The 25,996-nt window shown below is 40.7% G+C and overlaps 1 protein-coding gene across 1 annotated transcript in view; it reads right to left on the bottom strand.

Annotated features, from left to right (window-relative positions):
* The window catches only part of LOC120424152 (uncharacterized), a 72,634-nt gene extending 56,645 nt beyond the window's left edge, over positions 1-15,989 (bottom strand). Inside the window, exon 1 of the mRNA XM_052707715.1 lies at positions 14,738-15,989. The gene's annotated coding sequence lies outside the window, so the exon portion shown is untranslated. The remainder of the gene's footprint in view (positions 1-14,737) is intronic.
* Between the last annotated feature and the right edge of the window lie 10,007 nt (positions 15,990-25,996).

The following is a 25,996-nucleotide window of genomic DNA, read 5'->3' as shown; positions in this document are numbered from 1 at the left end:
GCATTTATTTTGAAAAGTGTTGCTATTCGATTCTGTTATTTTTGGTACAGAAAAGTAGGCTATTTCGTCGTTCAAGAATGACAGGAAAAGTAAGTAGTTTCACGACGGAATTGCAAAAATAAATATTGTCGTGACCACATATTTTTCGAAATTACAGAATTGAGCTCAAATTTAAACCTTGTCAATCTTTTAAGTAAACGTCCTCCCTGGTATTTATTATGCACAAACAAAATAGGCCAAATTTAGGGACTCTAATCCAGCAGAAAAGGCGTCATCCTTAAAGTATGTCACGCAAAAATAGGCCAAAATTCACATCTTGTCACACCTACGGAACCCCCCCTCCCTCCCCCCTAAGAGTGTACGTACTTTATGGATGACGCCAAAACTGTATTCCCCTTAAAACTTGAAGGGTTTTCCGGCTGGCATAAATTATATCGCACTGGTCCAAACTCATTCTGCATGACTCCATAATTTGTGGGATTTGCTTCCCAGCTCGAGCGGAAAAAGAGTCTAATTTTAATTTCGGAATATTAACCGTCATTTTATTTGCATTTGCGTACGGCCAACAGAGCGGAAGGGCTCAGTCAAGTTTGGAGGGTCGTCAGCCACTGACTGCCGGCCGGTAGTGTTAGAGACATAACGATGATAAATTATGAAAGGTTCCTTACCTAAACCCAAGCGTCGGCAGATTCTCCACAAAGTGGACCTCCCGACAGCCAGCACCAAAAAGAGGATTATGAGCCCCGGAAAATATGTACACAGCAGCGGGGAATGGCCCAAAATGGTAATAACGGACTTTGGAGCCGGGTGAAGAGGGTGGTTCTGGGACAAAGACACAACGAGATGTTGACCCTTAAAAGCCTCTCGCAAAGTGCTGAAGCGTGGCCATCATCGGCGGACATCACAGAACTTAGAACTCCATTCTCTGAACTGGAAACTGAACAAAAAATCTAATATTCTCTCAGTGCTCCCAACCTTCACTGCCCACATAATCATATCTTTATTTAGTTAGACTTTTGTCAAACAAATATATTTCCCACCATCCTACACAGTGACTGTAAAGACGAAGACGCTCGCCTGACCAACATCAGTCTCCGTTGCTGACTAACAGAGGCATAATCTTCCCATTTGGCACTATTTATCATTTGCGACTTGTCGCGAAATGCGGCGTGGGTGCGAGAAATTTTTAAAGGAAAAGCAACATCATTAGAAAAGCAATTTCATGCTGTTTAAAAGAAAAATATATTGCAGGCTAATAAAATACCAGGGACGGATACGACTCTGTGTTTGAAGGAAACAAAACTAGGCAATTTTCAAGCGCCTCTTGCGCCAACATGAAAGAAAATGCTAATTTTCCTGCAGGCGATTGGGGAATTAGAATTTTTGAATATATTTAAAGTTGTAATTATAACTCATTTCAGATATTTTTTTATATATCTACATCAATATTAAAATGGAAATACTTCCAGAATCAGATTCAATTGATAATGTTCCAAACGTCTCCATTTATAAGCCATGCTTTTGTCCAGCCAAGCGTTTTGAAGTGCACTTCACATTGCAAAAAAAAAACAAAGATAACTTAGCTTAACAGTTTATAAACTAATACTGTATGTAAAACTGAGTGCAATTCAGTTAACTTTGTCCTGGATTATGAGGTTACTTTTATGAGGAAAGCGGTGATTAACAAAGAAATAAGCGAATATAAAGATGCTAGTCTCATTAACATCATTTTTGTGATTTTTTGCAAGAAAATGACTGTGAATATAAAGAGACGAGTTGTCTCTTTGTTACTTTCTTGGCGTTATATTTAACTTTCCTCTATTGATTTTCGCCGAAAACAATATAATTCAATTTTCATCAAAAACCGAAGTCACTTTCGCCACAAGGACTAACGAACAGTAATCAAAAGTATTTGATTATAATTTCAAGAGGCTATTACTGGAAGCACAAGCGTCCAGCAAACATACTTGCGTTACGAGAAACAGAACGTGCCTGACCTATCAAAATATCGACGTTGGCACGCCTCCCCCGCAAAGCCAATCAATCAGTGCCACACGGAGAGCGATCCGAGCAACCAGGATAAACTTTTTCCCACAGCAGGATCTTCTTCTTCTTCAACTTCTTCTTCTTATTCGTCATCCATCCCTCCAAACCATTCTTTTCCCCGGAACCCAGCGGTGCGTTAAACGGTTGGATCCATTTCAGAGTGTGGTGTGTAGCAACAGCATGCCATGGCATCTTCGGGGTCGTCCCCTTGGATGGACGTCGTCTATTGATGTATTCGCATGCGACACAATCTAACTTTTTTCCATGGACATCCTCCGCCGCCCACCGCACACTGCTTGTCGTTGGGTTTAGTCGTGGGTTCGTGGCAGGGTTCGAAATATGCTGATGGTGTATCAAACAAAAATAACATTGTCTTGTTCATCGCTGCTGAGATTTGCGGCACTGAAAGCTTGTTTGGGAATACATGTTTAAATTATTTAATTTTTTGGTTATATTTGAAAATTTTAATAAAATGTGTTTATTGAATAAATGGTTTGTCAATTCTGAGAAGTAAATTTGCGTTTCTGTAAAAAAAGAAAATCAATTAATTAACCACGGCTTGGTATTTTGAATTCGTTAAGATTGCCGGATTATTCCAAACTGTTGCTCGCTCATTCCCTGTTCAACTTTCGTTGGGTTTGGTCGTCTTTCGAGCTAGCTTAGCGCGTTTTTGACGGTGTTTTGTCAACTTTCGCCGACGGCCATGGCGGCGGCCGCGACGGTGGAGAGTGAGTGGACGGAGCACAGGGCTGAGAATGGAAGGACGTTCTACTGGAACGCGGCCTTGAGGAAAAGTGTGTGGGAGAAACCGGACGGGTTTCAACCCAAGACGCAGGCGGCGACGGGCATGGAGGTGGAAGACTCCGAAGGAGGAGGAGAGGACGGGGGCGAATTTCGTCCCGTGGTCAAGGTTCGCCGCAGGAAGGCTAAGGAGGAGATCAACGTCGGCGATGGCGGCAACGACGGCGATGTGGAGAAACTGCTCAGCAACAACAAGTTCAGCCCGCTAGCGGAGGAGAGCAACAACAACAACAACAATGCGAACCCAGCAGCAGAAAAAACCATCCCCGTGGTACCAGCAACCGGCAAGTCGGCCGGGGAGAAGAAGCAGCCACCGCTGGTGGTGAAAGAAACGAGCTTCGCCCGCCTTGCGAAGGTGATGTCGTCATGTGATGTCCAGCCGGAACACAAACTGACGCGGTACGGCACCAAAATTACGTGCTTCTCGAGCGACGACTTCGACACGGTGCAAGCTCACCTGAAGAAGAACAAGGTGCAGTTCTACACGCACGGAAAGCGCAGTGCGAGACCGCACCGGGTAGTAATGCGAGGTCTCCCGAACGTGGAACCGGATTACATCAAGGAGCTGCTCAAGACGGAACATCAGCTGGACGTCTTGGCAGTACACGCCATCAGGCGGAAGCAGCAGCTTCCCGCCATCGATGAGACGCCTTTCATCGTGCTCTTCCCCAAGGGGCAAACCAGTCTGAAGGAGTTGAGTAGCAAGGTAAAGAAAGTGGGACCAGTCGTCGTCCGGTGGGTGGCCTACCGGAACAAAGAACCGCACGTGACCCAGTGCAAGAACTGCTTGCAGTTCGGTCACGGAACCAGTAACTGCCATCTCAAGCCAAGGTGCAGCAGCTGTGGGGGTGCCCACAGCACGGAAAAGTGCAAAGCAGAAGAAACGCAAGCCAAGAAGTGTGTCAACTGCTCTGGATCCCACGAGGGTCTGGACCGCAGCTGTCCCAAACGTGCGCAGTTCATCCAGTCGAGGCAGCAGGCGTCCAAGCCGAAGCCGCCAGCATGGAAGAAGGACAAACAGACTCCGGCAGGAGCCGCGTTCACCGCGGCGGATTTTCCTCCGCTACCTGGAGCGGTGCCGTCCGTCGGGACGGAAGATAAACATCCTCGTCCCGCAGGAAGAAGTCGAGAAAATACTGGCGCCGGCGCCGGTGCAACCCCGAAGGAGCAACAAGGTGAACGGAAGCTGTACAGCGAGTCGGAGCTGTGGACCATTTACCGGGAATACAGAGTTCGCTTGAGCCAGTGCAAGACACCCGAGGAACAGATTGACGTGATCGCACACTTGCTGACACATGGCACGAGAAAATAATCATCTTATTCAATTACTGTTTTTATTTTGCTATTTATTATTTTTGTACTAATGATCCTCGGTCCTAACCTGGTCACAGCACCTATAAGGACCTAATAAAAATAAGTTATGAAGAAAAAAAAAAAAAAAAGATTGCCGGATGTATTTTTGTGATGTGTTTAGATAACACGCTCTTATCGCCACGAATCACTTGGTAAACTAATGCATTTTTAATCGGAACCACTCTAATTTTGAGAATTTTGTTTAGTTTTTAGAAGATGGTTTGTACAGAGACACTCTGCAGTTCACAAAAGCGATTGGTATATAAATTAAAGGATTGAACGCATTTAGTGCGTTTTTAAAAAAAAGACTTAAACTTAAATTTAGGATGTTCGGATGACGAACCGCACTCTAGTTAGGTCTGAACAAGAATGAATCTATATTATAAATTTATAATACAAGCTGTGTCTGTGTTTACCTTGCAGTCACGTTCTTCAATACTGCCTTGTGGGAAAGATGGGGCACAGCATCGGTGTGATGCTGTGTCAGCTGATTCGTTGTTGTTGTTGGTGTTGAGATGATCCGTGGTGGTGACGTCGTAGGGAAGGTCGTGGGAACTTCGGTTGAAGTTCTCACGGCAAGCTCGTTGTTAACTTATATACTGCTAGACCACTTGCCCAAAATACAATTTAGGAAACTGAGGAAATTTGTAATGAATGTTTAAACAATTTAAAGTTTCTCAAACTCTAACAAGTGCCAGAACTATTTTAGACTGTTTTGTGTCGTTTATTGTGCATCTTAATCAATATGTATACATACATGCAAACCAGCGCATAAGATGCATAGTAAAAAAAGAATAAGTAATATTTCATCTGGGAATGGTGACAAAATTTGTTTCTTAAAATATGAAATTTTGCATCAGGAATTAGTGATAGTTTCATCAGTTTTCGTTGAATTAAACTTTTTACACATTATTTTAGATGAATTTACTCAACTTTTCCAACCTTCCAATATTGCACTTTTTTTTATCACGTGTTGAAAAAAAAACTGTTGTGCCTTTAATAGAAAATTGAAAATTTCAAATATTAGTGACAGCATAATTAAAATAAAAAAAAAACATGTTTTAAGTCTAAATCCATTTTCAAAAAATTGTAGTTGGAAATTCTTTAGTCGTCTCTTGTGTGTTATTTTTTTTAATTTATTTGAAATAAAAACCACCGGTGGTTCAATCACCCTTCACCAAACTTTAACAACCTTCCAAAATTGGCGGATTCCATTCTTTCGGAGCGCTGCAAACGACATTCGTCGTGGAATGGCAGCATCCGGCAGGCGGCAAGACGCTGAGGCAGCCGCAGGAAAGCTAAAACTGCAGAAAAGTTGGCAAAACAATCTTTTTATTACACAATTTCGAGATAATGAAAAAAGTTTCGATCAATTTTCTTTTTCACTTCTTTTCAATTGCAGCAGTAGCAGCAGCCACCACCGGAGACCGGAGAGCTTTTGCCGAACGGAATTCCATGTTTGTTCCTATAAATACCCATCACTTCTCTGTCGTGAGATAACGTTTCGGCGACAGGATTTTTCTGCTCACTTTTCCTTCCTCGAGGTTTCTTTTTCGGGAAGGAACGGACAGACAGACTGTGGCTGCAAGAGGTATCAGGAAATGGTTTGTGATGTTTTGCTGAGCTTGACTCACCTGCTTTCATTTATACTTTTTTTTTTATTATTAAATTCAATTCACTTTGCCAACCGAAGACGACAGGCAAGATGTCGGCGGTGACGTTGCTAGACAGATTAACTCTCATCTTTTTATGGATAATATCTTCAAGAATCAAGACTATTATGCCTTGAATAGAGAAATGAATTTTTATGCCTCAATATTTAAAAATTGTTTATAAAGAATTTTTGGAGTATTGTGCAGTACAGGGTTAAAAGGAAATCAGCCTGAAAAAACTGGCGAAAGTTTGGCGTCAGTCGGTCTCGGAATGTCTCTCATGTCTTTCTACTTTATTTCCTCTTCAAATATACAGAAAACATAGGCTATAGTTAGCAGCATCCGAAAAAACCTTCCCAGAAAATAAAATCCCACTCTCAGAAACAGTTCGATATTCCGAACGTGAACGTGTAGGCTAAAGGATCAAATCAGACACTTTTTCGCACGAGATGCATTCGCACGTGGCTTTGCTGGCTGGGATGAAGTGATGAGTAGGGGAACCTTGGCCGTCGTGGGTACAAATTGCACCATTATGGAAAGCGATGCGAGTTCTGTGAGTAATTTGCACCAAATAGAATAAATAAAACATTGCTTTAACGAATTCAACGCAAAGGCATCCTGTGGTGTTACGTGCAGGCGGTGGAAAGTCTGGGAAATGTAAATTTTATTTGAGATATGGGGTAACCACCTAGAATTTGGTGCGAAGATATTGATTTTGAGCAAATTGTATGTAAATTCTATTTTCCTATTCAACATATAAAAACAAAAAATCAGCGAAAAAGATCAAATTCAATTCAAATAACTATAAAATTAAATTGGCAGAATGGTCACATTTTTATTCGATTATTTAAGATAAGAACCAAGCAGTTATTTTCCAATTCTGTGAGAAACACTTTCTACATAAATCATGCAAGAAGAATCATAAAATTTGTATAGCTTTCCGTTCGTGCCAATGTACCACACCTGGTGAATAATAGATTTCATAAACCACCCACTGCGTGGATGAAACCTTTTGTGCCTCATCGAGATACCACCCACTCAGCACGGGTTTTGTGCGTATTTTTTGCCTCAACCGGACGCTGCGTCCACATTCTAAACCGAATTTTCAATTACGAAGATTTATAAAGGTCCCCTTGGGCAGGGCTATTTTGCGTCCCAAATATGTTGAATATTTAAAATTGTGTCTCACTCACTGACTATGAATCCTACCGCCAAAGGTTCCTAATCCAACGCTTATCGTTTTACAAACAATTAAAAACTCATTTGGAAAACCCCCCGCCTGATGGTCGTGTTTTCCAAGTGGGTACTTTTTCGGCGTTTTTTTTGTGTACAGCACTTTCCAATCCCCAACTCAAGGATGCCATCTTCCGAGCGATATCCCTTCATAACAAGGTTGTGGCATAAAAACGGAAAGGTGTATCCGAAGGCCCTAATCCGGACTGTCCGCGCGGCGAGGATCCAAAGTGTGTTTGCTTTAGATTTGCGTCTCCGCCCCCGCTTCCCAAACACACCAAAATCTCATCTTAACTGCTTGGAGGCTTCTCTGGATAAGCAGTCTCGAGCAGGAGAAAATAACAGTCTAAAATCACACAGAAATCAAATTTATCGTGGGATCGATATTATTTCAGGAAAGTAACATGTTTAAATTTCTTATATATTTTCAGATAAAAAAAAATCTAGATTGAGCTCATACTAATGACCTATCAACAATCAAACTACGTAGCTATCACTCACGATCCTACTATCTTAACGATTAAATGATGAGCAGAATATATTTTCCATTACTCAACTCCAAATCCATTTTTATATGAGAAGGTATAAAAAACTATAGAACTGTACATAACTGTCATTTTTTCGGAGTTTTAAAGTAATATACGAATCTGCAATAACACATATAGTTTTTTCATATAGACCTAACAGTTTGATTCTAAATTTCATGTTTTCTAAATTTAAACTGGTTCATTCTTAAGTTTTTTTTCATAAACACGTTTAAAACAAGTTTCTTTGACAGAAATGAGAATTGCAGCAAAGCGATGTAATTTAAAAGTAATGGCATTAAAAATTTCATGATTTATGTAGTATCTTACCGAATTTTGAAAATATTTGCTTGGTTCTTATCTTAAATAATTGAAAAATTAATTTAAAAAATGATCAATTTGCCAATGACATTTTAACAGTAATTGGAGATAGGGTAGAGGACCCAGAAATCGCCCACTTTATAGTGGGAATCTAAGAAATTTGACAAGAATTTAATGACAATTTATGGTTTTCGGTTCTATTTGTTGTAAAACTTTGACAAACTATTTGCTTTTAAGTTTCCACAAGGTTTTTATCATTTACAAGTTCATTTTTGTTGAAATTTTGCGTTTTAATAAAGTGCTCTGAAGTGCCTATTTTCGCCCCCCTAAATCCAATTTTCGCCCACCCTTGGAACCAGTTTTCGCCCACGACAAAAATCAAGAAATCAAATAAAATTATAGCTCAAAACTAAGTAAATATGGTCTTCTATTGATTCACAATATGTTCCCGAAGCTTAATTTCATAGATGTGCACAATTTTGTCGTATAATTTTTAATTTAAATTCAAAAAACCCTAGTTGTTTTTTTAACAGATATCCCACTAATTTTGAGGTTCTAACTAAAACCAAAACATGTTCGCACTCATAAAAAATATGACTTAATCAAAATTCCTGATAGAACTCATGTGTCCCTATTCACCCAAGATAAGGGCACACAGTTACAATTAGTTCCATGTTGTTGTTGATTTTATTAGGGGAACTTGAACCCTATGGGTCATTCGCTCCCGAATTGACTCAATAGAAAACTTCGAGTACCTCTTAAATAAAAATATTAAGCACATGTGCTATTTTGAAAGATGTTGTGTAACTACTTTTCCCTCCTTTGCTCAGTTTGTTCTACAATGTACCAGTAAACTCTTACCACGTTTGAGCTAGGTGTCCCATATCTGAGTTTAGGTTAATTTTTGAACTGATGTTTTTACCAAAACACCCTGATGAATGAAATAAAATAAAATAAATAATTAACCTTTAAAAATAATCTGGAATGATCCAAAAATATTTTCAAGCACATTTCGCTGCGATTAGATAAGTTTTTATGGTAACTAGCTAAAATCTGAAAACACAATACTAGATTTCGCCCTGGACGAAAATTGGATCTCATGTTTTTTCATGACCCCAATAATCGCCCACTTTATTTTATTGAAATAACCTTTGGTAAACTTTTGAAACAGGTAAATCACTATATTTTCATGAAATTCAGACATGCAGTGAAGCAATAAATTATTCAGATACATTATTTTCGGACGAAATGAGTTGTTTTCCCTCATTAACATTATTACCCACTGTAGTCGGAATTGACAAAAATATGGCGGCTGCAATAAGGCTTTTTTTAAATGCTTATAAAAACTTAATAAACAATAGAAATTCACTAGGAATGTTCTAATTAGAGCTAGAAATGAATGAATATGCAAACCTGCATAATAAATTCAACCAAAAAATGGTATAAGTTAGCTAAATACAGATTAAATCCAGTAGGTGGGCGAAAACTGGAGCAGAGCGAAAACTGGGTCCTCTACCCTATTTAGTTTTTTGTAATTTACTTTATTGTTGAAATCATCTTAATTTTTTATTTCCATGTGTACAGGAGAGGTACCACGGCGATGTAAACGATTAAAAAAAAATATCCTCAAGTCTCAGCGATCACCTGATTTCGTTCGAAAAAACCTTTGCTAACACAAAAAAAGAAAGAAAACAACCGAACCGCATTAAAATTTAAAGCACTCGGATGTCCTTTTTTCTATACACACCATCGGATTCTGTGTACCCTTTTGAAAACATCATGAAATCACCGACTGCAACAAAAAAGATGAAGAAAATCGTGACAACGACCATCAGCCTTCTGAATGTGAGAGGTTGGATGAAGCGAAAAGAGGAGGAGGTGGTATGGAAATGTTTCGTTCGGTCCTCAAACTTGAAAAAAAGTGAAACCCTCCTTCAGTTCAAGCCATAAAACAGGTAAGCTTTCGGAGGGATAGCTGGCAGATAAGAGCCATTTACATGAAGGACCAAAAGAAAAGGCACCCTCCTCAGGATGAGTTGGTTGGTCGTACAAAGTTATAACATCGATTTGATGATGAAAAAGGGGAAAATCGTGGAGAAGATTACGTTGAGGGGTCAGGGGAATTCAACGAATGTATATTCAATTTAAGATTTAACAGGTTGAAACGAAGCATTTCGGGCGAAAGTGGGGGAGTTGGGCAATTTACGAAAAAAATGAGGTTGTATGTGGTTTTACTATGGTGACTGATAATTGGTGTACCCCTCAACTTGGGTTGAGTGCTTTGACCACACAACGACAAAAAAGCTTTTAGATCCTTATCTGATTAGACCAATTAGCAAGTTCAGTCCGAGTTGCCATGCACTTGAACAACGCTAGTACAAACTAACTGAGTGATAGGGAAACAGCATATATTTCCACCAAGCACCTAATGTTGATTCATCAGTACTTTGTCGTTAAACAATCTATCGAAAGTTTTGCGAAATAATGTGTTATATTGTGAGGCAAATTTGATGGGAAAATAACCGCATCCCTAGCTTGCCAAACATACAAAAGACTTTGCCGTTAGTAGGAAAGATATGGAAACTTAATTTGGACGTATTCGCAAAAATATAAAATACGTGCAGATTGCGTGAATTCTAGAACAAAACAACAATTAAGATTAGAATTCACGCTCATAACAGTTTGATGATTCCTTATCAGGGGAAAAAACTTTTTTATAAAGATATGAATTATTTTTGTGTTTATCAATGAGCCAAAGTCATGAGAGGTAAAATTAAAAAAATATAAATGGGTAATTCTCTACCAACTCACACGACATCGGGAAGAGTTGCCCTGACCCCTCTTCGATTTGCGTGAAACTTTGTCCTAAGGGGTAACTTTTGTCCCTGATCACGAATCCGAGGTCCGTTTTTTGATATCTCGTGACGGAGGGGCGGTACGACCCCTTCCATTTTTGAACATGCGAAAACAGAGGTGTTTTTCAATAATTTGCAGCCTTAAACGGTGATGAGATAGAAATTTGGTGTCAAAGGGACTTTTATGTAAAATCAGACGATCGATTTGATGGCGTACTCAGAATTCCAAAAATACGTATTTTTCATCGAAAAAAACACTAAAAAAGTTTTAAAAATTCTCCCATTTTCCGTTAGGGGCCATCCATAAACCACATGGACACATTAGGGAGGGGGGAGGGGGGGGGTTATGGCGATTGTCCACGATCCATACAAAAAAGATTTTTTTTGTATGGACAATTGTCCACGAAGGGGGGGGGGGTAACAGATTCCCAAAAAAGTGTCCACGTGGTTTATGGATGGTCCCTTACTTGACTGTAAATTTTTTTGGAACATGTCATTTTATGGGAAATTTAATGTACTTTTCGAATCTACATTGACCCAGAAGAGTAATTTTTTCATTTAGAGCAAAAAATTTTATTTTAAAATTTCGTGTTTTTTTTCTAACTTTGCAGGGTTATTTTTAAGAGTGTAACAATGTTCGACAAAGTTGTAGAGCAGACAATTAAAAAAAAATGATATATAAACATAAGGGGTTTGCTTATAAACATCACGAGTTATCGCGATTTTACGAAAAAAAAAAGTTTTGAAAAAGTTACTTTTTGCGTTTCTCTTTGTTTTGTCGTCCGTGTCTGTCGCGGGTGACCATAAACGGCTATGATCAACGACGACCAACATTTTCAAAACTTTTTGCCTTGCTCACCTCAATGAGGAAAGGCTATAAAATCACTCGAAAAATGAACTTTTTTATTCGACCTCGTAGACCCACCTTCACGTATACCTATCGACTCAGAATCAAATTCTGAACAAATGTCTGTGCGTGTGTATGTCTGTAAGTCCGTGCACCGAAAAATATGCACACGATTATCTCCGGACTGGCTGAACCGATTTGGACCGTTTTGGTCTCATTCGATCCATCTTGGGGTCCCACAAGACCCTAGTTAATATTATGAAGTTTAGAAAAGTACTTCAAAAGTTAAAGGTTTTTGTAAGAAAACCCGTCATGCTATATATTGTTAGAAAGGTATTTGAAAGACCTTTTCAATGCGTTTAAAAGATTGAAAATCTGACAATCCCATCAAAAGTTATGAGCACTTAAGTGTTATGTATACACTCTTTTGAGGCCGGATCTTAAATATTTTGATGAAAAAGTTGTCCGGATCTATTATGCGACCCATCGTTGGATAGGTAATCAAAAGACCTTTCCAACAAGCCCAAAAGATTGAAGATCTGACAACCCTATCAAAAGTTATAAGTACTTTAGTGTTTTTAATACACTTTTTTTAGGCCGGATCTCAGATATTTTGATAAAAATAAGTGTTATTTATACACTTTTTTGAGGCTGTGTAGTGTATTCACTTTATGAATGCGAGGAAGGCATCAACCACCTAAAGGTAACGTTTTTTTTCGTAAAATCGCAAGAACTCGTGATGTTTATAAGTAAACCCCTTATGTCTTTATATTAAAATTTTTGTAATTGTCTGCTCTAGAACTTTGTAGAACATTGTTACACTCTAAAAAATAACCCTGCAAAGTTAGAAAAAACACGAAATTTTAAAATGAATATTTTTGTTCTAAAAGAAAAAATGACCCTTCATTGTCAATGTAGATTCAAAAAGTACAATTTCCCTTAAAATGACATGTTCCAAAAAATTTTAACAGTCGAGTAACGGAAAATGGGAGAATTTTTAAAACTTTTTTAGTGTTTTTTTCGATGAAAAATACGTTTCTTCGAAATTTTGAGTACGCCATCAAATCGCGCGTCTAATTTTACATAAAAGTCCCTTTGACACCAAATTTCTATCTCATCACCGTTTCAGGCTGCAAATTATTGAAAAACACCTCTTTTTTTCGCATGCTCAAAAATTGAAGGGGTCGTACCGCCCCTCCGTCACGAGATATCAAAAAACGGACCTCGGATTCGTGATCAGGGACAAAAGTTACCCCTTAGGACAAAGTTTCACGGAAATCGAAAAGGGGTCGGGGCAACTGCTGTGTGAGTTGGCGTGTTTGAGATTTTAGCGAAAAATAATAGGTAATCTGCCGAAATTATTCCTGAAAATTCAATTAATTTGTAGCTGCATTACAAATCGATAAACTGGTAACATCCAATTTCGAATAAATTTAACTAAAATAAAAAAAAACCCTGCGCATCCACCTCAAGTCGAAAGTGTTACGAGAAGCTCACACTCAAAGAATTTCTTTTTTTTTCGTTTCCGCCACCTATAACTTTGTATCTTAACGTGAAGACTTCCATCTTTGCCATGATTTTCCGTTCAAAGATATAAATTTTGCGTCGCTATCATTATTTTCACAAAATTCCTTCTACAAGCTGTTTAGAATAGTGCCCAACACATGCTGATTCTTTTTGGTAACGATTATCCTATTCCTTGCAATGTTATGGAAATAATCATTAATCAATGATTGCTACCTTGGACGTCAATGATTGTACCACACAATTATATAAATTTAGATCCAAAATTCCTTCAGTGGCTTTAAATTGAATTCAATAAAAGCATTTTAGAGTGATGATCAATTTTCTAATATGGGATCATTCAAGACAATTGATTAGTTGGTGATCCCGGAACAAAATAAATCGAAGAGACCATTGGAGTTTTAAAGGAATCGAACATGATAGGTTATGGAGAAAACGAAATTGATTTTGATGCTACCTTTTTAGCAATTCATTATTTGTTCCTTTCCAAGTAACATTGTAGGCTTTATGAAAGCTGTCACAACCACTATAAAACCTATCAGCTGAAACCAACATTAAAACCAACAGCATCGTAACAGCTTTCCCAGAACCCCGATAAACCTCTGTTAAAACCCAAAAGGACCTCCTCAAAAGGTTGTCAGTCAAAAAAATCATTTCGCTTCATCAAAAATAATTCTCTTGTAATTACAAACTTCAACTGAATAAAACAAATTGCTGTTTTTTGGAAAACAATTTCAACACATTTTGAACGTCGATGGTTATACTATTAGTTATGTCAGAAATTCAGCATAAATGTGTGTTTTCATCAAATGCAAGTCAAATTTATTGCTTCTTATTTTTTTTCTACCAAGACCAAAATCAATCATTTATGCATTGCTTTTTGGCCGCGTTAAATACTTTTTCTTGGGAGCTTATGGTTAAGTAAGCTTTTTGCATGCCAAAAGGCAATTGACAGCTAAAACATCTTTGGTTTTAAAGAAGCATGAGATTGCCAACGGAGTTTCAAGACCCTCTTAAAATTTTCATAAAACCTTATTGAAAGCCATTTGGCTTTTATTGCCGGTTTTATGTCCGAGGCATAAACCCTTCTAAGAACCTTTAAATCGGCTCATGCTTATTGGTTGCTGTGAAAGCCAACATAAAACTTCTAAGCAATCAAGATGCTACCATAAAACCTTTATAAAACTAGGTAGCGGCTAGTTGCTTTAAAAATGTTACTTGTGTTGGTTTCTTAAATATAACGAAAACAAGTAGAATTGATTATAACGCTATTATCATTTTCAATTCAATTCAATTGCGCCTTATTTCTACTTTTATTTATTTTTTCTAATGTTAAGTGCTTGTGAAACTGAAAAATAAAGTTGTAAATTCGCCTATGTTTGTTTCAAAGTAGCATTCAAATCTAGTTTGTAGAAGCTATAATATGTCATTCATTCAAAACCATCATTGACAGTCATTACTCCAAGAGCGAATGACACATTCTACGCCCATAAATTGCAGCACAAAAAAGTCAGTTTCTAGCTGTGATTATTCTTTAACAGTTTTTGGTGCTGCAATACAATTACAATTATTTATGCTTACCTTCTATGAGTTGAAAACTTGACTTGAAATTCAGCTGCTCTGCATTAATAGTCACTTTTTTCGCTCATTGATCCACATTATTAAAGTTTTTTAAACACAGTTATTGCCTTCAATCTTCTCTCTTCCCCAACACTATGTAGTTTTCAATTCAAAGATTTTATTTCCAGTTACGTCACCACAAATTCAATGTAAAACTTCCCGGTAACTTTATTTGCTCTTCACATTTGGCACCAACCCAATTTGGGACACGTTCCGGCTTTCATCTATTTATATTCCGTCTCAACGCAACGCAACAAAGATGTGTCTTCACTACTCTTCAGCACGTACATCCAATCATTGTGCCGAGAGTGTGTCAAAAAAAGGTCAGCACCGCACAAACTTTTTCCTCTACTTGTTTTTTTTTAGGTTCTGTGGCCCAACTTTCACACGCCAATTTCCCAGTGTGGGGTCCTCGTCTTTCGAACTACTACTTCCGGGTTGTGTCTTCTCGTGCTGTGCTGACGTTCGTCCCTCGAGGGGAGTACGCCGCGATTATGCAAAAGAACAATTGTTTACTTGGCTTTGGTTTTGTTTGTTCCTGGCTAGATGCCGCCGTGTCTCGAGTGCTGCCACCGTCCAACTCTGTACCCGTAGTTTGCTCCAAATACTGCACCAGAAGAACAACTTTCCCAAACATCCATTAAAGTTTAGAACTTTTTCCGTCCTCTTATGCACGAATCCCGGAGCACATCATGAGCACCCACCACCTACACACTTACTCACACACGTGCAACTCCACGTACGGAAGGGCTCACTTGAGATGTGACCGGAACGATGATAATTTTCCTCCACCTCCGTTGCACATGCCCGTCACCGACTCCGGCGACGACTTTAAAAGTCTGGTTATGTTCTCAGAACTTGGGAAATCTCCACACTCACGACAAGATAGCACAGATCCGGAGATAGTCCGGAGGACTAGAGAAGCTCCTATCGACCTCCAGGATTTCACGCCCGCTCGACTTGACACTCAACCGTTGACTGGGATCTGCTGCGAAAAGGGCGAGCATCCTGATGACTCTAAACTCCACGGCTTAGTGGATGCTGGGTGCCTTCGGCTACCATGCGTTCCGGATCTCTCTTCAATATCTCCACAATTCTGAGTTCTGTACATGCGCAATCCAAACACCCCAAGAACACTCTCATCACGCGTGTGACATGGCAAGGATACAAACAACGGGATGCTGCGTCGCAGCATCATCATCAGCTTCGACAAGACGACGTCTACTATGATGCAACGTCGAGGGAGTTCGATCTGCACATCGTGAGAGAGAGAACGCTGATGATTTTCCAATCAATGCAACCTTCCCCAATTCCCCTTCATCAAACTCTTGACAGAAGTTTCTATGGCACGCAGCCCGAGCAAGGTTATGAAATATTAATTGGTCTGGAGTTAAAGAGGGTTCAAGGAACACGATGGTCCCGCAATCGGTTGTGGAAAATTTAGGCACCGAGTTTTGACCCATGAAGAGTTGTTTCGATTTAGGGGAACAGCATTTAACTCCATCGTGCCTCTAATGTTGCCGTATCAGCACTTTGATGTTCAACTACAGCTCAAACAAGTGTTTTCAACTGAAATGATAAATAGCTCAATAGGAAGTCAAGTATAGTAAATAGCTCAAGCAAGTTTTTATAAACAGTTTTACAAAATAAGTTGTACCCCTCAAGGGTTACTTGGATGAAAAAAGTAGACTCGTATTTTAATCCAGAAACCTTAAATCTGTACTGCTTAATTAGATTTGTTTAAATTATTGTGAATACAAAGAGACGAGTTGTTCCTTTTAATTTCGCTATATATTTTTTATATCTTGACAGACTTCATCAGTGTTCTGTTCTCGTCTCTTTGTAATCATAGTAATGCATTCTGGTGAAACGCTCAACTAAACCACAATTAAATTATTGTGTTCAGGAGGTCTGGTTGACCTACTTTTTTGAACGGAAAACCTTACTTCTCCAGTTTAATTATTATTAGTAATTTTGTTTGCTTTAATATGAATTAGTTTTTGTTTTCTTTTAAGAGATTATGCATATTATTCATTGTTTTATTTGTATATGCATTTGCTTTTGTGCCACGTTGATGAAGTAAATCTCAAAATGATGAATTAGTAACATTCCTGAATAAAAAAGATTACGGTTTAAATCTCACCTAACCTTCCGTGGCAAAGCGCCTGCTTGGGAACAATACATTGGCAACAAAAGTACGCCTAATTCATTTTGTACAAAATTTCTCTTATCGATCTAAACATTTGGTGTCAATTTAAAAGCCAAAATAACTGAAATCTTTACGATGGAAATGTTTTGATGGCATGCCGGGTGCAATAAAACTACTCCAAAGAGCAATTCTTCACGCAAACCGTCATTTGTATTTTTTTAATTGACTAAACCATTCACTAACCATGATTTAAACAAAAATATGGCACTGTGGCTAAAAAAAATACTTTTTTGCCCCCAACACATAAACAAATGTAAAAAATCTAAAAAAATATATTTTAGTAATAACAAGTTAACTACAAAATCAGTAATTAGTTTTTGGAGTTCAACTTTTTTCCAGAATAGTTCTAACAGTTCCAAACAGTTCCAAACTTTTCAAAACCAAGATACTGATATTTGAAAATTCACGAATATATGGATGATGGCCCTCCACTAACCCCCGCCCATGGGATTACATGAAGTTTATTTATCTTGTTAGATATTTTTGTAATTTAACTGTGTTTTTGATTCATTATTTATGTATTTATTCTCTTGTTTTAAACCATGCGCGTCCATCAAAAAACCTTTATTTCTTTTACATTGCATTGAACAGGGACCATCTGGGTATTGAGATTATTTCCCCCCGCCCCATCTCACACACATATGAGTCCATTCAAGGGTTTTACCGCGCCCAGAGTCGCGTTGCTTTTGATAAATTTGTCATATGAGGCCCAGAGACGTTTGTTCTCGTGTACCCAAAGAGCCGTGTACCGTTATACGGATGCCGACTGTCATAACGTGCCTCCTTCACAGCAACCCTCTAGGGATTTAACACACGTGCAATGATTCACTCATCATCATCTGGAACAAAAAGTTCATTGACATACACATAACACTTCACATACGCGGCCCAGAGACGTTTGTTCTCGTGCACCCAAAGAGACGTGTGCCGTTATACGGATGCCGACTGTCATAACGTGCCTCCTTCACAGCAACCCTCTAGGGATTTAACACACGTGAACTTCACAAATTAACATTATTCTTAACGAAACACAAACAATGCCGTTTAAACACATTAAAATTGTCCTCATTTTTTACATCACTTGGCAAATTGTTGTATAATTTTATGCCCTTATAATATAAAGAGTTCTGTGAAGATGCAAGTAAGAACGAAGCAGTTCTTATTTCATCTGCAAACCGAGTTCTATGTGAATGTATGTCTCGTCCCCTTTTTATCCTTTCATTCAAATACTCTGGAGCTTGGCCTTTTGCAATTTTGTGCACCAACATTAATGTCAAAAACGTTACTCTTTGTCTCACTGATAGCCACTGCAGTGTTTCCAGCATAACTCGCCTAGGTGTCCTTCTGTTGCACTTGAGAATCAATCTCATCACTTTGTTTTGTAGTTTTTGCAGTCTATTCATTTGTTGTTCATGTGCCAGATACACAATTGAGGGACAAAAATCGAAATGGGGAGAAATCAACGCTTTGTACAAAAATATTAAGCTCCACTGTGACAATTCCTTCGACATACATACCATACCTTACCAATCAGCTTAGAACACCATACGCGGTGCCCGTGCTGTATCAAGAAGGTTGTTCCATGTTGCTCGGTTCTGGGCTGCAGCTCGCCAGTCTCCTAGGTTGCAGATCTTTCTTAGGTCCGCCTCGATCTGATTTCCCCATCGTGCACGCTGTGCTCCTGCTCTTCGGCCTGTGCCGCCATCCGGTCGCGCGCGGTCGAAGAGCATCCTGACAGGATGGTCTTCGTCCATCCTCGCGACATGGCCGGCCCATCTGAGCCTCCCGATTCTCGCCAGCGTGACGATGGTCGGTTCTCCCAGCAGCGCGTGCAGTTTGTGGTTCATGCGCCTTCGCCACTCGTTCTGAGCTGTACGTACTCCACCGTAGATCGTTCGCAGCACCTTCCGTTCGAAAACTCCAAGGGCTCGTTCGTCCTCTTGCCGCAGCGTCCAGGTCTCATGGCCATAGAGGGCAACCGGTCTAATCAGTGTCTTGTACAGGGTCAGCTTCGTGGCGCGTTGCACTCGATCAGATGTCAAGGTTTTCCGTAATCCAAAGTAGGCGCGATTCGCGGAGTGGATACGAGTCCGGATCTCTAAGCTGGTGTCGTTGTCGGCCGTTACCAGCGATCCCAAGTACACGAATTCGCTCACCTCCTCCAGCACATCGCCATCCACAGCTAAAGGGGTGAGTCTTGGGGGGTCAACGTCCTTTGAGCCCCTCCCTTTCATGTACTTTGTTTTCGTCGTATTCATGGCCAATCCAATTCGTCTTGCTTGCGTCTTTAAGGCGGTGTAAACCCTTTTCACCGTCTCTAGGTCTCTTGCTATGATGTCAATGTCGTCCGCATAAGCAAGAAGTTGGACTGTCCTGTTGCAAATCGTGCCTCTCGTGTCTATACCCGCTCTTCGCACAACTCCCTCAAGTCCAATGTTAAACAGCGCATTGGATAAGCCGTCACCTTGTCGTAACCCTTGGTGCGATTGGAAGGGGTCCGCTAGCTCCCCTGCCACTCGCACGTGACACATCACACGATCCAAGGTAGCCTTGATCAGCCGAGTCAGTTTGCCCGGAAATCCGTTCTCGTGCATGATCTGCCATAGCTGTTCGCGGTCGACTGTATCGTACGCTGCCTTGAAATCGATGAAGATATGATGTGTGGGCACGTTGTACTCACGGCATTTCTCGAGGATCTGCCGGAGCGAGAAAATTTGGTCCGTGGTGGCCCGAGCGCCAGTAAACCCCGCTTGATAGGGGCCCACGAACCGCCGTGCGTACGGTGTCAGCAGACGGCAGAGGATCTGGGAGAGGATTTTATAGGCCGCGTTGATAAGCGTGATGCCGCGGTAGTTGCCGCAGTCCAGCTTTTCGCCCTTTTTGTAGATGGGACACACGACACCATCCATCCTTTCTTCTGGTAGTTTCTCCTCCCTCCAGATCATAGAAATCACCAAGTGGATCGCCCTCGCCAACTGCTCTCCTCCATATTTGAAGAGCTCACCGGGTAACCGATCTTTACCGGCGGCCCTGTTGTTCTTCAGCTGCCTGATCTCCTTCTTCACCGTCTCCAGATCAGGTGCCGGGAACTGTTGGTCAGCAGCGGGCGGTCCAAGTTGGGCCTCGCCTTTGTCCATAAGAAGGTTTCCCTCGGCGTCCCGACAAGTGTTGGCTTGCGGCGCATAGCCTTTGCGGGACCGGTTAACCTTCTCGTAGAACTTTCGCGTCTCGTTCTGCCGGAACAGCTGCTCCATTTCGGCGCGATCGCGATCTTCCAGCTGGCGCTTCTTGAGCTTGAAGACCGTTCTCTGCTGTTTCAGCGCTTGTTTGTATCTGGCCACATTCTCATCAGTTGCGGCTCTCAGCTTCACCGCATAAGCTGCTTTCTTCTCGTCAAGTAGCCGCTGGCACTCGTCGAACCAGCGCTGCTTTCCAACTCGGACCGTACTACCTAGCGCGGCTTCAGCGGCACTGCCGATGGCCGAGCAAATTCTGCTCCATCCATCGTTGAGCGAGGCAGCGCCGAGTTCCTCCTCCGTTGGCAGGCTCGCTTCCAGCTGCTGCACGTAGTGCTGAGCCGCAGCCGTGTCCTGCAGCCGCTCGGTGTTGAACGGCGGTGAGAGCCGGCTCCGTCGTCGGTGGTACGTCGTCGACAGTTTTGAGTGCATGCTTGCACCCACCAGGTAGTGGTCCGAGTGGATGTCCGCACCGCGGTACGTGCGGATGTTCCGTATGTCCGAGAAGAATCGGCCGTCGATGAGGACGTGGTCGATTTGTGTTTTTGTTCGTTGGTTAGGCGATGTCCAGGTGACTTTGTGGATGTCTTTCCGGGGGAAGAATGTGCTCCGTACCACCATACCGCGGGAGGCTGCGAAGTTGATGCACCGCTGGCCGTTGTCGTTGGTGACGGTGTGCAGGCTGTTCGGCCCGATCACCGGCTTGTACATCTCCTCCCTTCCTATGCGGGCGTTCATATCTCCGATGACGATCTTGACGTCCCTCTGCGGGCAGCTGTCGAACTTCTGCTCCAGCTTCGCGTAGAACGCTTCCTTCTCGGCATCGGATGATTCCTCGTGTGGGCAATGTACGTTGAAGATGTGATAGTTGAAGAAACGGCCTTTAATCCTCAACCTACACATCCGGTCGTCGATCGGCTCCCAATCTATCACACGACTCCGCATCTTGCCCAACACTATGAAGCCGGTTCCCAGCTTGTTTTCGGCTCCGCCGCTCTGGTACATGGTGAGCTCCAAAGCATCATCCTCCCACATCTTCGCTCCCTTCCAGCACATCTCCTGCAGTGCTACAACATCGAAGTTGCGGGGTTTGAGCTCGTTCAACAGAGCGTACTCATACCCATCGAAACGTAGCGATCTGCAGTTCCATGTTCCGAGTTTCCAATCGGTGTCCTTTTCGTGCCTAGGTCTATGCCGTTTGTTCCGGATCCTTATTCCTTCTTGATTGTTCGTAATGATTTTGATTTCGGTATGCAGCCGGATTGGGGCTGCGATACCTAGTCTCGGGGTGGGGCTGCCACCTTGAAGCTACCGAGACTCAGCTCCGGTTTTCTCTAGACACCGTAACGGGGGCCTTTCTCACGAGGTCTAACGGCATAGCTACACCCTCCGAAGAGGATGGAGCCCCCCTTCCCTGTCAGCATACTACCAGAGTTCCCACCGGGGTTGGTTACCCGATCTCTCCAATGGTTACTAGTATCCCGGCTAGCGCCGCGGGGAGGCCAGGGTATCGGAGTTGCTGGACAAGAGGCTAAAGGACCGCTTGGTCGGTCTATTTTATTCCTGCGGTACTCGAAGTACCTATGGTACGCCATGTCCAGTCGTTCGCTAACCGATTCCTTCGACAATCTACACAAAACACCAAACTTCTTCGCAATTTTCTTCACTATGTGGTCAATATGCTGCTTAAAACTCAGTTTATCATCTATCAACACGCCAAGGTATTTGATTTCCGTGACTCGTTCTACAACTTCTCCAGAAATGTTCACATCATTCCAATGATCATTCACTGCTTTGTTGGCTATTATCATGCACTTTGTTTTCGAGACGTTTAGTTTTAGTTTCTTATGTTTAAGCCAGTTGGACAGATTACACAGATCACAGTTGAGTTTTTGAATAGCAGCAAAAGCATTGTCGGAAGAAATAAATATCACAGTATCGTCAGCAAAAAGGTTTATATCACAGTATTTGAGCACTTTTTTCAGGTCATTGATGTACAGAATGAACAGGATTGGGCCAAGTACACTGCCTTGTGGGACACCAAACTTGGTTTCGAGCGGACTAGATATCACAGAGTTGAATTTCGTTTTTTGGCTTCTAGTTTCCAGGTACGACGAGAACCATTCAAGTGCTTTTTCCTTCAAACCGTACTTGGCGAGGACTTTTATGAGCTTTTCCCGAGATATTGTTTCAAACGCACGTTTTAGGTCGAGAAACACTGCGATAACTTTAGATTTCTTTTCTAATTCGTCTTTCCATTTAGCTAAAATGAGGTTCAACGCAGTTTCACACGAATACTTCCTTCTATACCCCGATTGTTCTGGCACTAACAAATTGTTACTCGTGATATAGTTCAACAACTGTTCTTTCACAATCAGTTCCAAAGTTTTTTCATAAATAGGGAGCATGTTTATTGGTCTAAATTCAGTTGATTTGGTCGTTCCTGGAACCTTTTCTATTGGCACAATAACTGATTCCTTCCATGAACCCGGCATTACACCCGAGGCCAAGGACGTGTTTATCACTTCGAGCAGAAACTCTCCCACAACATCAAACGAATCTTTTTACACACGTGAACTGATTTCGTCCGAACCTGACTTGGTTTCCAAAGACAACACAACGGAGCGCAATTTTTCCAAAGTAATTGTTGAGAAACATTTCAACTCTGCTTCTGTTAATGAGCCATTCAACGCACTTGGTTCTGCAACATCCTCAATTGAACTACTTATTTCTTCAATGTTATCCACAAAGTACGAGTTGAACTTGTCCGCTATTTGACTTTCTTCTCGGATATCTGTACCATCAAAGTTCACACAGTTTGATGGTGCTTGTTCCGGTTTTATCAATCGTTTCAAAATTCTCCAAAGTTCTTTGGTGTTGTTTTTGTTCTGTTCTATCGAGCGCTGTATGAACACTTTCTTCTCTCGTCTGAGGGCACAGGAGTATTCATTGCGGATCACTTTATAAGAAGTCCATTCACACTTCCCTTCGAGGTAATGTTGGTATCGTTTATCACGCCTTCTTTTCATTTCCATTAACTCAACTGTATACCACTTGTTCGATTTTCTCGTTTTCACAAACTTTACAACTACCAACATTCCGACGCACTGGCGAATCACCTGAACCAGACAGTTTACTTGCTCGTGGATATTTTCAGCAGATCTTACAGCTGCCATTTTTCCTCTCAGCAAGCTCAATAAAGCACCCCGTGAATAATTCTTCCAACATTTTATCTTCACTACCGTTTCTTCACATGCATCGGTCTCGTTCGGAAAGGACAAACAAAGAGTCTCATGGTCAGATATTTTAAAATCATTGACAACACAAACATTGATATCACAGTTCGAGAAAACTAAATCTATCATCGTTTGACTAGAGCGAGCTATTCTGGTGTACTGATTCACATGTTGCTTAAGTCCCACAGCTTCAGTTACTAGCTTCAAGTTTTGTGAATCTGTTGCATTTGACCAATCCATGTTAAAATCTCCTGCTAAAATATTTTGCTTCGACAGATCCTAGAACTCTTCAAGCCACTCATCTTCTAAGATGTTTAGGAACACTGAATCACTTTCACTGGGTGAATGGTACACCACACCAAAGCGTCCGGGTTTCATTCCCTTGCGAACTTCAATAGCGAGAAGCCAGTTTTTCCCCTTTTGACTATTTATCAAGCTACTGTAACCAACACTCGAATGGACATAGATTAACACTCCCCCAGTGTGCCGCGAGGACGAGTAGCAGTTTAACTGCGTGTAACCTCTAATATTGAACTGATCACTTTCCATTTCTCGTATCACGTGTGTTTCGGTAATTAAGGCCAGCTTTGGTTTCACAGATTCGATCAACAACTTCACTTCTACAAAATTTGCTGACAAACCACCACAATTAAGGCAAATCACTGGATATCTCCCTGATGGAACTGGTTGCTATTGATCGTGTTCAATTTGCTGACGTTTTCTCGCGACTAGTCTTTTGTAAATGGCACATTCATGACTGAACGCAAAGTGGTCAATGCTTAAGTTCAGCTTCCGAGACTTGTTCATCCGTTCACAGTTTATGCACTTCGCCCGCTCAGATGTACACTCTGCTGTTCTATGTTGTCCAGTACACTTAGCACACACCTCATTTCCTTTGCACTCTGTACTTTTGTGTCCATAGTTACAACATTTGAAGCAACGAATTATTCCGAAACACTCTATCACTCTGCAACGTTTCCAGCCTAAGTCCACTCGTTCGGCTTCTAGCATGATCTCATGTGAAGTTGCATCCACTTCTAACACATAAGTGTACGAAATGTACCTAGCTGCATTTTCCCTCTGGTATTTAGTGATCAGTTTCAGCTCCATCTCTTCTAACAACTCGTTCTGGTCGACCAAACTCTCCTTTAATTCACTTTCACTTAATTCATCTTCTACGCCAACGATTTTCAATCGCGGTTTCTTGGGTTTGGGAACTGACACTTCGTACTTTTCACCGAATTTTTCCTGCACTGATTTAATCACTGACTCAACTTGATCAGCTGGCTTAACACCCAAAATCACCGATCCACCGTTTCCTTCTCGCACTAAACTGATATTGTTGGTTGTTCTATCGATCTGGCTACGCAATTCTTGTTTTGTTTCACGAGTGGTTTGATCAGCTTTCGGTTTCACAATGAGTACACTATCGGTTTTCTTTTTTGGCGTTTCATTGATGGTTTTTTCTCCAGTTTTCACAACCGTTGTGAACAGCGGTTTATTCTTTGCGGCTAACTGATCACTTTGCTCACTATCTGCATTCTTGCCATTTTTTGTTTGAGATCGCAGAATGCGACCACTTGCAGCATCCACTGTTTTTCCTTTTTTTTCTTCAGACCATTGATTAATTTGATTTTGAAAAGCTTCCATCCTTTTTTCCTCTGATTTGTTTTGATCTTCACACATTTTTGCAAACATGTTAGACATGTCACTTTTAATTTTTTTCAGCTATGTTTTCTTCCATTTTTTGCAATTTTTCATCGATATCGTTTTTTATTTTTTCCATGTTATTCATAATTTCATTGCATTTTTCAAGCACACAGTTGTAGCTCGTTTGGGTCTTCCCGAGCATGGGTAAATAACAAGGGAATTGCGTAATAATACCTTTCTCTGGTATCAATACCAAATTTTGGTATTCCTGGACCCTTAAAAATTTGTCTAAAGGATTATGCAAGAGCAAAATGTGGTATCATACCAATTTAAGGTATTGTTTTGATATTGCAAAATTGCAGAATTTGTCAATGGTCGAACACCACATTTTGGTATTATTTTGGTATTAAAGTGTTTTACCAAATTCCTCTGAAACTATGGGAAAATTTTGACCAATTTTGACAAAATAATTAATGTTGCGCTAAAATGATGTCTCAAAGCGAATGCTTTCATTGAAAACCGGAAATTTCAAACTTGATTTTAAACATTTTTGATATACCCCCTACAGAAATGACTTGAAATTGTGGAAAATTTTCTAAGTCAGGATGGCACATTTTGGTATTATTTTGGTATTAAGGTGTTTTATCAATTTCCTCTGAAACTATGGGAAAATTTTGACCAATTTTGACAAAATAATTAATTTTGCGCTAAAATGATGTCTCAAAGCGAATGCTTTCATTGAAAACCGGAAATTTCAAACTTGATTTTAAACATTTTTGATATACCCCCTACAGAAATGACTTGAAATTGTGGAAAATTTTCTAAGTCAGGATGGCACATTTTGGTATTATTTTGGTATTAAGGTGTTTTATCAATTTCCTCTGAAACT

The sequence above is a fragment of the Culex pipiens genome, chromosome 1 (assembly GCF_016801865.2).
Source record: "Culex pipiens pallens isolate TS chromosome 1, TS_CPP_V2, whole genome shotgun sequence".
In the NCBI taxonomy this organism is placed as follows: domain Eukaryota; kingdom Metazoa; phylum Arthropoda; class Insecta; order Diptera; family Culicidae; genus Culex; species Culex pipiens.
This window is presented reverse-complemented; position numbering and strand designations above follow the sequence as displayed.